The sequence below is a fragment of the Globicephala melas genome, chromosome 3, assembly GCF_963455315.2.
Source record: "Globicephala melas chromosome 3, mGloMel1.2, whole genome shotgun sequence".
Taxonomy (NCBI): domain Eukaryota; kingdom Metazoa; phylum Chordata; class Mammalia; order Artiodactyla; family Delphinidae; genus Globicephala; species Globicephala melas.
Genome location: NC_083316.1, coordinates 147,128,520 through 147,143,984, shown reverse-complemented (window position 1 = coordinate 147,143,984; position 15,465 = coordinate 147,128,520). Strand labels below are relative to the sequence as shown.

The 15,465-nt window shown below is 48.6% G+C and overlaps 1 long non-coding RNA gene across 3 annotated transcripts in view; it reads left to right on the top strand.

Moving 5' to 3' along the window:
* The window catches only part of LOC132597119 (uncharacterized), a 44,390-nt gene that overhangs the window by 5,759 nt on the left and 23,166 nt on the right, over positions 1–15,465 (top strand). Inside the window, exon 2 of one of the 3 annotated variants that reach the window (XR_009563508.1) lies at positions 1,622–1,754. The exons of 1 other annotated variant lie outside the window; for it this stretch is intronic. This is a non-coding gene — a long non-coding RNA (uncharacterized lncRNA). Of the gene's footprint in view, positions 1–1,621; positions 1,755–3,437; positions 3,601–15,465 lie in introns of those variants that run through there. One more of the 3 variants, XR_011377352.1, reaches the window with a different exon arrangement.

Sequence of the window (15,465 nt, the reverse complement as noted above, 5' to 3'; positions counted from 1 at the left end):
GTGCTGGCTAAGGGCTCAGTCTCTGGAACCAGCCTACCTGGCTTCATAGTCTGGCTTCCCTCCTATCTAGATGTGTGACCCTGAGCATGTTACTCAAATTCTCTGTGCCTCACTCCCCTCGTGTAAAATGGGCTAATAAGGGTACTAGCCTCATGGGATTGTTTTGAGGATTAAATGAGATAATACACGTCAAGTGCTTAGAACAGTGCCTGGCACATGGTAAATGCACAATAAAACTAAGCCACCATTCTTATTAATTAGTAACTCTTGTTATTCCTGGGGTCAGTTGCTTGGGGAAGAGGACGTTTCTTCTAGAGGAAGGGAACAGAGTGCGGACATGGGGTGGGACAGTAGAAGAAGCTGCTTCTCTTGGCCTTGAACACTGTGGTGTCTCATGTCCTGGGGGAGCTCCTCAGAGCTGGGTCAGGAGCTGCCAGGTCTGGGGAGCCTGAGCAGGGGACCAGAGGAGTTACGCCAGCCTGGGGCCCCGTGGTGCCACTGCAGGCCATGTGAAGCGTGGGTTATGCCTGGCAGGCCTGGGACGCTTGGCTTCCTGTGACCCTGGGGTCTTTCAGGCAATCTTCACCTCCCTCAGCTGGCCCTGCACTGGCTAGAGAGCATCAGGGGAATCACGGAGGCTCTGGGGCCATGTGGGCTGCAGCAGGAACCTGAGTGGAGGATCCCAGGTTGTCAGGGATTTGAGGCAGATTGGGATCTGGGACAGCTGGGATGTGTGTATCTTAATGTGCAGGGCCTTGTTGGTCCAGGAGGCCAGGCCACTTGCACCACCAGTGGGTTCGGTGGGCTCCAGGATTGGGGGGCAGACCCAGGTCCTCCTCCAGCCCTGATGGGAGATGGTGCAGAGGGAAAGAGTCCAGCCCCGGGCCCCTGGCTTGGGTGCACACCCAGCCCACTACTGCCTAGCTGAGGGTCTTTGAGCATGTCACGTGCCTGCTCTGCCTCAAGTTCCTTATCTGTAGAATGAGGACAGTTGTTCCCAGTGTGGGAATGAAATGAGAAGCAGCCTGGGAAGGGATCGGCGCAGAGTGGAGGCTCAGTCCAAATGGCCTGAGGTTAGAATTACCGCGAGTTTGGAATAAGATCCAGTGTGGAGCACACTTTTTCTCCAAAACACATCTGTAGTGTAAAACGCGATTGGGCTGCATTTCTTGAGACGTTGCCAGGAGCCCGGCGAGGCTGGTAAAGGCCAGAGAACAGAGGCAGACCTTGGTGGGACAGGTTGGGGGTGAGGTGGTGGAAGGATGCCACCAGGGGCCACAGCAGGTGCAGCAGGGTACGGTTTGGACCCTGCGGCCAGGCTGACTTTTTCAAAACCCCTGGCTTGCCCTTTCTTGGCCACGTGGCCTCTGACAAGCAACTTCCTTCACTAAGCCTCAGTTTCTCCCCCTGAAAAATAAGGACGGGGGACAGGGTCTGTTTCTCTGACTATTGGGAAGAGTAAATGAGGCCAGTGGCCCTTCCGTTGCCCCAGAGCCTGGCATGGAGACTGGCTCAGACCAGGCTCTTCATCTCAGCAACCACTGTTACTGCCTCAGGAAGAGAAAGGCTGGGGCCTCTGTCTGCTCTCTGTGCTGAGGGACGCTATTCCTTGTTTATGTAGGGAATCCATCAAAGCCACCCCAGCCCGTGCTGGAGGCTTCTCACCACGGTCTGGTTCACGCTCAGAGGTTTCTTCATCATCGTCTGCCCAGCCTGAGGGAAGGTGTCTGTGCCGTGTGGCTGGGGGAGCTCTGGTACGTATTGGGACTTGGAAAGCCCAGGATCAACTCGAGGCTGCAGCACTTACCCAACTGGGGCCTCAGGCAGGCCTCAGTGTCCTCATCTGTAAAATGGCCAGGAAAAATCAGTTTCTGGGTTTACTGGGGATCAGATGGGATTCGTCTTGGACTGTGATATTCAGGCTGTGTGTATTGCAACACTGCAGTCGGAAGCACAGGACCAGGTTGGCAGTCCAGGATTTGGTCCCATAGACCAGGGTTCAAATAGTGATTCGCCTTCTTACTTGCCCTGTGACTTGCCCTTATGTCTCAGAGCGATGGGGACTCAGTGACAGGCTAAACTCTCGTGAAACAAGGACCATTAATTCTATCAGAGGGATAGATATAGAAAGATAAATACCCTCTTTTATCTCCCACTCCTTCCCCCAACAATTTCTGGTCCCTGCTTGCTCTGCCCCCACTTGTCCCGTAACTGGGTGAAATCTCACGAGGGCTCTTTAAAACTCAGTCCCACAACCATTGCAGGAGCACCCGTTCTGCGCCAGGCCTAGGGTCGCGCCCTCGCTGGCTGGAGAGAATCAGACAGTACAGGTGGGATGGGAGGAGATGGGACCCGAGCCAGCAGAGATGGGTGACTGGGAGGTGGCCCTGAGAGCTGGTGCCGAGGCACTGGCCGTGGAAGCCCAGCACCCAGGAGCGCTGTCCAGTTCACCGAGCCATTTCCCTTCGTGGCCTTTTCGCCCTTTTCACTGATGAAGAAACTGAAGCTCAGAGAGGGGAAGGATTTGCCCGTGTCACACAGCTGGACTCAGGGGACTCGTGCTTGTGGTGGGACCCCTACAGTCGGGTCCTCACTCTCACTGACCCCTCACCTGCAGAGGGAAGAGGCTCCTTAGACCAAGAGGAAGGAGACCATGAGAGGAGGCAAGCACGTGGAGAAGAGTCCACATTATCCTCCATCCTCCCGGAGTGGTTAAGGGTGGGAGACCTGGGGGCAGAGTGTCTGGGTTCGAATCCCAGCCTGGGTACGCACTGCCTGTGACCTTGGGCTAGCCACTCCAACTCTCTGTGCCTCAGGTTCTATTTCTGTGAAATGAGGCAAATGATAGGAACTCCCTGAGAGGTGTGTGAGGAGGGAATGAGCTGATAGGCCTGAAGCATTTACAGGGGTGTCTGGCAATAGTGAGTTCTCAAGAAACACATGCCCCACGGGCAGCCACGGTTACAGGTTCTAACTCCTGCTTTGAAATGCCTCATAAGATTCTGTTTGCATTCTTTGAGTCTGAAATACACTTCTAAGCATCTATCCTGAGGATGTAATCCCAGACGGATAGGGACTAAGCTAAGAAATGCCCAGAGTTCTTCAGTACACATTGCGTACTCCAGTATGAATTCACAAACATCTCCTACCACAGGTAATGTTCAGTAAACAGCTGTCGCTCACAGAACCTTACAGAGCTCCTGGCCATGATGCTTCTGAAGAGTCTGGAGTCACGGGAGAGAAAGCTTACGTCATAATGTTAAATGAGAAAGGCTGAACAATGTGTATAAAAACAAGGTGAAAGGAAATGCGTCAAAACATGACAAGTCATTTTCTCTGAGTAATAAGGAATATGGGTGTTTTTATCCCCTTCTATCTGTGGGTAATTTTTTTTTCTTTTTTTTTTTCTGTACGCGGGCCTCTCACTGTTGTGACCTCTCCCGTTGTGGAGCACAGGCTCCGGACGCGCAGGCCCAGCGGCCGTGGCTCATGGGCCCAGCCGCTCTGCGGCATGTGGGACTTCCCGGACCTGGGCACGAACCCGTGTCCCCTGCATCGGCCGGCGGACTCCCAACCACTGCACCACCAGGGAAGCCCTCTGTGGGTAATTTTTAAATGTTCTGTAATGAGCATGTACAAAACTTTTCTAATGGTAAAGGACTCAACAGACTACTTTTCAAAGGTAGAGTTTTATCTAGTGGCTGAACCACTGCCTGACCGGTCCTTAGCATTTTGGTGTGGATTGGGTTGTCAGTTTTCAAGCAATGAGTTGAACGCTGTGGGATGGGAGTGTGACAGGTAGTGCTTAGTTCATGCATATTTACTAAGTCCCAGCCCTGGGTCAGCTTCAGAGTGTGCAAAGTGTGCAAGGGAAGTGGGCCTTGGGGGAGGGCCTAGGCACAGCTTGAAGTCCCCTTGATACCAAGCTGGCAGGAGGTACCAAAAAATATTCTGGGAACATTGCTGTCTTCATGATTTTGCCATATCCAGATGTTGCCTGTACTATCACTCACTTCAGAGTTTAAAAAAAAATTGGTTCACCTAAAAAATACTCAGAAAACTGTAAAACATTATTGAGAGGAATCCAAAAACTAAATGGAATGATATATCACATTCATGAATTGAAGATCCCGTATTTTAAAGAAATCAATGCACTGCAAACCAATTTATAGATTCAGTGCATACAACCCTAATCAAAATCCTAACAGGTGTGTGCGTGCGTGTGTGTGTGTGTATGTAGTATGTATTATAACTTGGAAAACAAGTTTGTAAACCCTGTGTGGAAACACAAAGGGTGAAGGATAGCCATTTTTTGAAAAAGACATTTTTTGATAAAAAGGAACAAAGTGGAAGGATTTGCTCTACTGGATGCCAATACCTATTATATAGCTAAGTAACTAAGATAGTGTGGTATGGGTACAGGATAGACAAATAGACCAACGGAAGAGAGACAGATGCCAGACATACATGGACTCATATGTTTTTTGACAAATGTGACATTACCAAGTAGTGGGGGAAAAGGAACATCTTTTCAATGACTAGTGCTGTGCCAATTGGATACCTATATAGGAAAAAAAGAAACTTGATCCCTACCTCACACCACTCACAACATCAATTTCAGGGGAATTATAGATCTACATGTTAAAGGCAAAACAGTAAAACTTCTAGACAATAATGTAAGAGAATGTCTCAATGACCTCAAAGTGATAGAAAAATTCTTTAACAAGACACAGAAAGTACTGATCATAAAAATGGATTGATAAAATTGACTACAATAAAAGTTAACATTCTTTTTGTCAAAAGATATTAATGAGAAATTAAAAGGCAAGTTACAGAGTGGGAAAAATATATCATACACATATAACCAACAAAGGACTTGTTTCCAGAATAAATACAACTACAAATTGATATGAAAAAGACTAACAACTCAATACAGGAATACTTCACTTTATTCAGTTTTGTTTACTGTGCTTGACAGATACTGAATGTTTTACAATTTGAAGTTTTGTGGCAACGCTGTGTTGAGCAAGTCTATCGGCACCATTTTTCCAACAGCGCTTTTTCTCACTTTGTGTCTCTGTGTCATATTTTGGTAATTCTTGCAATATTTCAAACTTTTCATTATTATTATATGTGTTATGGTGATCTGTGATCAAGAGTCTTTCTTGTTACTCTTATAATTGTTTGGGAGTGCCATGAACTGCTAACATTATAAGACAGAGAACTTAATTGATAAATGTCATGTGTGTTCTTACTCCTCCACTGACCAGCTGGTCCCCTGTCTCTCTCCCTCTCCTCGGACCTCCCTATTCCCTGAGACACAATAATATTGAAATTAGGCCAATTAATGACCCTACAATGGCCTCTGAGTGTTCAAGTGAAAGGAAGAGTCATACACGTCTCACTTTAAATCAAAAGCTTGAAATGATTAAGATTAGTGAGGAAGGCATGTCAAAAGCTAAGACAGACTGAAAGCTAAGCCTCTTGTGCCAAACAGTCAGCCAAGCTGTGAGTGCAAAGGAAAAGTTCTTGAAGGAAATTAAAAGCGCTACTTCAGGGCTTCCCTGGTGGCGCAGTGGTTGAGAGTCCACCTGCTGATGCAGGGGACACGGGTTCGTGCCCCAGTCCGGGAAGTTCCCACATGCCGCTGAGCCTGTGCGTCCGGAGCCTGTGCTCCGCAATGCGAGAGGCCACAACAGTAAGCAGTGAGAGGCCTGCGTACCACACACACACACAAAAAAGTGCTACTCCAGTGAACACATGAATGATTAGAAAGCGGAAGAGCCTTCTTGCCAGTATGGAGAAAATTTTAGAGGTCTAGATAGAAGATCAGACCAGCCACAACATTCCCTTAAGGCAAAGCCTAACCCAGAGCAAGACCCTAACTCTATTCAATTCTATGAAAGCTGAGAGAGGTGAGGAAGCTCCAGAAAAATGTTTGAAGCTAGCAGAGTTTGCTTCATTAAGTTTAAGGAAAGAAACTGTCTCTATAACATGAAAGTGCAAGGTGAAGCAACAAGTGCTGATGTAGAAGCTGCAGCAAGTTATCCAGAAGATCTAGCTCAGAGAATTCATGAAGGTGGATACACCAAACAACAGATTTTCATGTGGACAAAACAGCCTTATATTGGAAGAAGATTCCATCTAAGACTTTCATAGCTACAGAGGAGAAGTCAATACCTGGCTTTGAAGCTTCAAAGGACAGGCTGACTTTCTTCTTAGGGGGCTAATGCAGCTGGTGACTTTAAGTTGAAGCCAATGCTAATTTACTATTCTGAAAATCCTATGGCCCTTAAGAACTACGTTCAATCTACTCTGCCTGTGCTCTATGAATGTAAGAACAAAGCCTGGATGACAGCACATCTGTTTACAACATGGTTTACTGAATATTTTAAGCCCACTGCTGAGATCTGCTGCTCAGGAAAAAGATTTGTTTAAAAATATTACTGCTCATTGACAATGCACCTGGTCACCCAAGATCTCTGATGGAGATGAACAACGAGATTAATGTTGTTTTCATGCCTGCTAACACAATATCCATTCTGCAGACCGTGAATCAAGGAGTAATTTCGATATTCAGGTCTCCTCATTTAAGAAATACATTTCATAAGGCTATAGCTGCCATAGATAGTGATTTTTTTTTTTTTTTTTTTTTTTTTTAGTATGCAGGCCTCTCACTGCTGTGGCCTCTCCCATCGCGGAGCACATGCTCCGGACGCGCAGGCCCAGCGGCCACGGCTCACGGGCCCAGCTGCTCCGCGGCACGCGGGATCTTCCCGGACCGGGGCACGAACCCGTGTCCCCTGCATCGGCAGGTGGACTCTCAACCACTGCGCCACCAGGGAAGCCCGATAGTGATTCTTTTGATGGATCTGGGCAAGGTCAGTTGAAAACATTCTGGAAAGTGTTCACCATTCTAGATACCATTAAGAACAGTCATGATTCATGGGAAGAGGTCAAAATGTCATCATTAATATGAGTTTGGAAGAAGTTGATTCCAACCCTCACGGCTGACTTTGAGGGGTTCAAGACTTCAGTGGGGTAAATAACTGCAGGTGTGGTGGAAATAGCAAGAGAACTAGAATTAGAAGTGGAGCCTGAAGATGGGACCGAATTGCTGCAATCTCATGCTAAAATTTGAACGGATGAGGAGTTGCTTCTTCTGGATGAAGAAAGAAAGTGGTTTCCTGACATGGACTTTACTCCTGGTGAAGATGCTGTGAAGATTGTTGAAATGACAGCAAAAGATTTAGAATATGACATAAACTTAGTTGATAAAGCAGTGGCAGGGCTTGGGAGGATTGATTCCAATTTTGAAAGGAGTTCTACAGTGGGTAAAATGCTATCAAACAGCATTGCATGCTACAGAGAAGTCATTCGTGAAGGGAAGAGTCAATTGATGTGGCAAACTTCACTGTTGTCTTATTTGAAGAAAGTTCCACAACTATCCCAACCTTCAGCAACCACCATGCTGATCAGTCAGCAGCCATCAACATGGAAGTGAGACCCTCCACCAGCAAAAGGATTACTACTCCCTGAAGGCTCAGATGATGCTTAGCATTTTTCAGCAATCAAGTATTTTTTTAATTAAGGTTTACCATTTTTAGACATAATCCTATTGCACACTTAACAGACTACAGTATAGTGTAAATATAAAATTCTATGCACTGGGAAACCAAAAACTTCATGTGACTTGCTTTATTGCAATATTCTCTTTATTGAGATGTTCTGGAACCAAATCCTCAATATCTCCGAGATATGCCTGTATAAAAGTGGGGAAAAAAACAGGCATTTCAAAATAAGAACATTCCAATGGCCAATAAATATATAAAACAGTACTGAATCTCACTGATAATCAGGGAAATGAAAAATCAATTTCACAATGAGATAACCATGGCACCCCAGCCGGATTGGCTAAATTTAAACTTTTGACAATACCAAGAACTGGCAAGGATGTGGAGCAACAGGACCCCTCATACACTGTTGATGGGAGTGTAAAGCCATACAATCACTTTGGAAAATTATTTGGTGGTATCTGTTAGAGTTAAACATACATGTACCCCCGTGATCCAGCAAAACCCTCCTAGATATAGACCCAACAGAGACCTGTTCATGAATGTTCCTAGCAGTTTTATTCAAATAGCCCCAAACTAAGAACAACCCACGTGTCCATCAACAGTAGAATGGTCAATAAATTGGGATATACTCATACAATGGAATATAATTCAGTAATGAGAATGAAGTACAGTCCACATACCAACCTGGATGACTCAGCAACATAATGTCCTGTGAAAGAAGCCAGGCACCAGAGAGAACATACGACATGACTTTATTTATGTGATGTTGAAAAACAGGTATGTGTAGGTTATAAAAGTGTAGAGAAAAGCAAGACGTGACTATCATAAAATTCAGAGTAGTGGTCAACTTTGAACAGGAGGGAGGGGTACCGTTTGGAGCGGCCCAAAGGAGGGGCCTCTGGGGAGCGAGAAATGTCCTATTTCTTGACCTGGATGTTTGCCTTTTGATAAATTATTGAGCTGCACATTTTAGTTTTGATGCAAGCTTTAGCCCCACACAATGTGGCTTCTCTGTGCATGTTATATTTCACAACAAAAAGTTTAAAAGAAAAAAAAACTTCCAGGGCACCAGAGGGAAGGCAATTTGAAAGAGTCCGGCTCCCGAGGGAGCATCCCTGGGGCAGTAGATCAAGATACTGTCAGTAAGAAACACAGAAGACATCGAAGCCTTATTTTATCTAGGCGTCAAATGCCTTACCCATCTTAGAATTAGAAACAGAATTCAAGAGAGAGAGGGGCAATGCAGAGACGTGCATTAGCATGTTTACACACTGGAAAATAAATGCATATAGTTTTCTGACTGAAAGTCAGGCAGACCTGGCTGCACTGTTTGGCAGAGATGGTCAGCTGTTCAGTTTGCGAGGTGGAGTTTTTTGGAAAATGTAGGAGTGGAATCTACAGCTCCAAAGTTGTGATGAGATTTTATTTAAAGCACTTATTGGGTATACAGCATGCTGGAAGTTACATCCTTTGCAATTATTTGCTTCTATGATGAAAACATTTAGCTGCCAACTAAAACTGTTTGTGTGCTGTAGGTAGTTTTCAAAATTCTTTTAGGGGCTATGTGAGGCCCCAGTGTGAAGACCCCTGTATGAATAGACAGGTGGAAAGAGGCAAGCCGGGTGGTAGAGAATGGGCAGAGACCTGGAAGGCCAGCTGCGCTGGGAAGGGGCTGGGGGAAGAAGAATGGTTGTCTGGTCTGCGGGGGAGCCCTGAAGAGTCACCCCTGAGGGCCTGCAGGAGGGAGAGCAGGAAGAGGCCTAGGCACTGGGGAAGTAGAGCCCAGGAGAGCCAGCAGGAAGAAAAGGCCAGGGGCTGGGAGCCTTTACATGAACAGGTGGTCAAGCAGATGTAGGAGAAGAAAGCAAAGAAAGGGGGCATCCCTGGCCCCTCGTTGTGTGTAGCCACAGCTCTTGAAAAGACCCAACAAAGCAGGCCCCCTACTCTGGCAGCTGCCTTGAAAAGACCTTGTGCCCACCCATCTGCCACCAGCTCCCATCCCCCACTAGCACCAGGGTTTCCCAGCAACACTGGCCTTTCTTGGCCAGGGGTGGGGCAGGGGAGGGAGGTGGAAGGCCACCCAGCCACCTAGCCCTGTGCCTGGGGACAGAGGCCGCTGGGGGCGACTCTGTCCTTCACATCTCTCTTCGGAAAATTGTCAATACGAAAGAGTGGCTATAATAAAATTTGAAATTTCAAATAGTGCCAACATCGGCAGAAAGATCAAAGTGAAACTGTGCTCTCTGTAAACCTCCACCGCAGCCAGTTTGCTATGTATTCTTGTTACCTCTGGTCAAATTCTCCCCAAAAGAAAATAGCTGGGTCTCTAGAGTCAGCCAGTTAGGATGTGCATCCCAACTCTGCCACCGCTGTGTGATCTTGAACAAGTTCTTTACCTCTCTGAGCCTTATTTCCTCATCTGCTAAATGGAGCTAGGTTTAGTACCAGTCTCAGAAGATTGATGCAATATTCTGGGTCCTCCACGGCATGAATCCCTACCCCCATCCCTCCTCCACCGAAGTTGAAAGGGGTGGGTGTGTCCCCCGGGGAGGAGAGTGGAACACTCTGAGTACTGTCCGCAGCCCACCCACACACTCAGAGGGAGCTGAGGCCCCTGAACTAAGGAAAGTCCATTCTAGTGGACAAGACAGACAAGAAACCAGGGTGATACGTGGAATGAGGGAAAACAGATCAGTGGGATGGGTGGGTGGCAGTGGCCTTTCCAGCCAGGCAGTCAGGGAAGGCCTCTCTGAGGAGGGGGGAGGGAAGCAGGAAGGAAGCCAGGTGGACGTCTGAGGAAGGGTGCACCAGGCAGGAGGGCCTGCAAGGGCATGAGCTCGGAGGCAGCCCCGTGTGCTTGCACATGACATAGGTATCACCTGAGGAAAGGGGAGCTCAGGAGGACAAAGAATCAAGGTCAAGGCCACCTAGGATGCTGAGTGGCTGAGCTAAGAGATTTCAATCCACGTCTTTCTGACCCCAGAGTCTTTGACCCTGAAGCCTCCCCCAGCTGAATGCTGCCTGCCTTGCATCTCTCACCTTATCAAAAGGTCAAAGTCCTCCTCTCTTTCTTGGAAGAGCAGGGGTGGGGGTGGGCGGGGCTTAGCGCAGGATGGTTCCCACTCAGCCAGCCCTGGTCACAGCCCAGTGGAGCGCTCCCCACTGATCCCTCCAGGTTCCTGTCCCTCCGGTCTCTACTGCCCCTGAGCTGGACCCTGCGGGAGGAGTTCCAGGATCAGGCATCCCTCTAAACTGTCCAGCCACTCTCGGCCACCTTGTCAGAGACTGGGATTCCCGCATAGCCCAGCTGGGGTCCTTTGGGGTCCTTGCGACCTCCTAGGACTCAGACAGCTGAGGGCGCAAAGCCATCTCCGGCCTGGGCTTCTTGCCAGTGCAGGCCACTCTCTGGCCTCAGGTGCCCCAGTTGAGGACCAGGGCCATTGCTGAATATTAATGAGGAAATGAATGAATGAAGAGGGAGTGACAATGAATGAAAGGGATGCGCAAGCAGCCGGGTGGCCTGGAGAGCTGAGAGGCAGGAGGCTCCAGAGAGGTCAGACAGGGGAGGAGGTCAGAGGGGGATGCCATGAAAGGTTAGACTCAGCTGGGCCTCCTTTAACCCCAACCCCGAGGCTCATGTGCCCATCTCTGAAATGGACCCATTATGGACTCTGCAAGCAGTGAGTGCCTCTCCCTCCAACTGACCCAATTCTGGCCACTGGCCAGAGGCCATCAGCTTCTGAACTCCACAGCACTCACGATTGCATGAGGGGAGCCTCTGGGATAAGCAGCTCTTGTTTACGGTGCACATCCCAGCCCTGAGTGTTGGCACTGCCAGTCTCTAAGCAGCCCTCACAGTGGGCGCTCCTGTCCCTGTAGTCTAGGGGCAGAAGCAGCCACTTGGACCTGGCATCCCAGCACAATATTACACGGGGGAGCGAGAGCCAGAGTCACTCCTGGGAGTTGGGCTCTGGAGGCCCTGGGTGCGCGCTTGCCCCCGGGGGGCAGGCCCTCTGTGGCCGCAGATCCTTTCCCGGGCAAAGCTCATCCTGGTCGGGTCTCTGTGAATCTGTCCTGACCTTCAGCTTGACACGGGGGTGGGAAAGGCGGGGGCTATATTTCAGGACCCATCACGTGAAAACAGACTGAGGATCCCCCTATTTTTAGCAAGCAAGCTGCATGTACCTGTTCCCTGCCACCCGCCACCACCACCACCACCCCACCACCAGGAGCAAAAGCTCGGATGAACATTCATTCACACCCAATAATTCCTTAAATAAAGACAGCTACATTTTGGCATCCCCTGTGCTCGAAATATATGCTCCTTAGATTTTTCATATCACATGCGGTCTGCATAATTTTAACCCAAGCGCATCAGCTGTCGACGGTCTTATTATGTGAGTCACCGTTTGGGGTCTTAAGATAACAGGAACAGACTGGCGGGCTCAGTGAGTGTGGACATCCTGGTGCTCAATCCTGGTGGTCTGTCTGTGGGGTTCTCCTCATCCCCCAGGGAAGGGGCTGGAATCATAGTGAGGCCTACCACCTACTGAGCTGGGCTTCCTGTATCCATTTTGCTCACAGCCGGCAGAGTTCTCACCCTGCGGCACGCCCTGGCTGAATCCCTCCTGTGGTGTCCCGTCCAGTGCATAAAAGCTCACCTCCTGCCCTGCCCACAAGGCCCTCTCCGATCTGGCTCCTGAGGACTTTTCCAACACACCTTCCACTAGGCTGGCCTGTGCTCGCGGTGCTCTGTAGGTATTCCGAGCTTCACCTGGCCTCAGGGCCTTGGCACCTGCTCTTCACCCTGACTGGAATGTTTTTTCCCCAGATCTCCTGAGTGGCTTCATCTCATCACTCAGGTCTCAGCTCAAGTGTTGTGTCCTCAGAAAAGTCCCCTAGACATTGACCATCCTGACTAGCTGGGCTTAACCTTCCTGCCCCTCCTCCCTCAGGCACAAGTTATCTCAGCCTTCTATTTTATTGTCTTAAAAGAATTCCTGTAATACAGATAGGGCTACTCATTTATCGTCTTCCTAGGAGGCCAGCAACATGAGAGCAGGAATCTCAACTTCCTTGTTCACCACTGTATCTTCAGAGCCTATGTGACACACAGCAGGTGTTCAATAAATATCTGTTAAACCAATGAATGAACCCTCAGCAATGCTATTGCTATTTCTCCTGTGTTACAGATGAAGAAACTGAGACCCAGAGAGGTTAAGTAACTTGTCTAAGGTCACACAGCCTGTACACAGGGATCCCCCTGGTCCCATGAGCCCCGCAGTAGGTCTGGGGTTGAGAATCTCACCTGGAGCACAAACCCTCCTTCTCTCCTCAGGGAATAAATCTTGAGGGGCATGCAGTGAAAGACTGAGCAAAGTCTGTCTAACTAACCAGTGCAGGGGCCTCCATGCAGAGAGGATGGACCTTTGATCACAGCCCACAGGTGACAGGACAGGAACTCCACCTATAAAGACAATTGTGTCATTCAGGCCAGCGGCACTGACAAGCAGCTTACCGGAGCTTGCTCTCATCAAGTCAGGTTATTACAGGGCATTACTTTCCATAAAGGGCCTTGGAATGAAGGTGACCGGGGAGAGGCCTTTTTAGAAATTTCTGAGCCAACTCCCAAAACCTTTCACCAGCTTAGGGGGAAGGGAGCTCATGCTTACTGGGTTCCTACTGTGTGTCAAATGCCACGCTGGGTGCTTTCCTTACATTTTTCCATCAAATCCTCCCCCCAACCGTGGGAAGCGGGTACTTTTGCCATGGTGAGCCAAAATTAAGATGCCATCCATCGTAAGATGCGTTTCGATTTCCGGCACACAAACAATGTGAACACACGTGCCTTGTAGACTCGATGAAACCTGGAATTATCCTCATCTTACACACAAAGATGCTCAGGCTCAGAGAGGACAAATGATGCTCTGTTGTGGGCGGGGGAGGTCCTCCCAGCTGCTTGGTCTGGCTCCCCACCCTCTCCACTGTGTGCCCAGCCACCAAGCCTTTCTGCTGTTCCTTCTGCTTAGAGCATCCTTCCCAGTCATCGGCCCCACTCCAGCCTGGTGAGACGCCTGGCCCAGACATGACCCCCTCTCTGGCCCTCCCTGGCCTCTGCGCTCTGTGGATGAGCCTCTGTTGGCAGCCTGACCTGGAAAGCGGTTCATCAGTTCTTCCAGGGCTGTGACAGTCCGGTTCCCCATCGTCTGTCAGCCGTGACGTAGATAGGATCACCTGAGGGGCTTCGTTCCTCCTTGTCATGGACTATCAGACCTCAATGGACTTAAGAATCACAAGGGGGAGTGTGTCTGTAATGCAGAGTTCTGGGCCCTCCCCTTAGAATTCCTGATTGGCTAGGTCTGGGTGAGGCCCCGGAATCTGCACTTCTACAATCCTGCCCTGTGATTCAGTTGTGGGAGACTTTGCAAACCGCTGCTCTAAGCTTTAGAGTCTGAGGTCGTCTGGACTGGCAGGATGGCCCCCAGGGAGGTTGCCCCTGTGAACTGAGCAATCAGGACCCTCTAGTTGTAAAGTGGGAAAGCAATACGATAACAAACATACCTGCCCCAAACGTTTATTAGTAGATTACACCATCCCACCCAGGCTGACCTACCTGTTTATCCCTACTGGAGTCAAAACTTACCACTCCTAAATCAACTGTACTTCAATAAAAAAAAAAAAAAAAAATAATAAATAAGTCACGGGGATGTAAGGTTCAGCTCAGCATAAAGAATGTAGTCAATAATACTGTAATAACTTTGTATGGTGACAGACCGTTACTAGACTTATCGTGGTAATGATTTTGCAAAGTATTTGAACATCAAATCACTATGTTGTACACCTCAAACTAACATAATATTGTATGTCAACTAAAATTTAAAAAAAAAACAGAAAAAGAAACTTACCCCTCCTATCCATGCATTGCTTAGAGTTCTGGTATTACTGGTAGAGCTCCGGCTCCCTGACACCCTGGCCTTTTTGAGGTGCCAAGGTAAAGGTGTACAGTGTAGGTGCGAGTGTTCACTGCTCTGTGTTCACAAGGGCTGTCAGGAGATAACACCTTCACGCAAAGGAGCAACGCCAATGGTGGAACTCTAGGCCCGGTTGCAAGCCGCTGGTAATAGGACTAACAATGCTCCTGTGTATGTCCCTGGCACTTGGTACGTGGTCCAGCAATAGTTTATAGAAAAACCGAAGGGCCCGGGCCTTCCTCCTGAGCTCTCCTATTTACAGCCTTGCGTTGATGTCCTTATGGCTCCTCAGACACCTCTTACCAAAACGCAAGGCTGGAGGGGTGAGTGCGAGCCTGGATGGTGAGAGCCCTATAGGCCTGAGAGTTTGCCTGCTACTCTAGGATAATGGGGATTTTGAGCAGGTGGCAAAGGGATTGGAGGACAGAGAGAGTGGAGACATGTACCCCGGTGAGAAGGCCGTTGCAATATTTTCTCCAGCCATTCATGGAGTGTATTCGGGTGGATAAGGAAGGTCCCTGCCTCGGAAAGCCCACAGCCTGGACACTCAGCAGTAGCCAGAGGGCATCTGTCATGCTCTTCCAGGAAGCACAAGTTTATTTTATAATTGATGACAAGGCCGAAAGAATCTGCCCACTAGAACTCTCCTCTATTCTCGTTCTATATCTTAGAGGCCAATGACCTGGGGACTTTGATTCTCCTCTCTTCTGCTTAGAACCTCAATTTCCACCTCTGTAAAATGGGTATCAAATAAAATCTGCCTCATAGACTTGTTGGAAGATTCAAAGAAGGAAACAGATATGTAACCATGCCTGGAGTGTAAGTGGCCTGTAAGGGTTAGGGGTGGGGACTATGTCGGGGACATGCTAGTAGAAAGAAGGAGAGGGGCAGACATTTCTACTAAGTCTCTCAATGAG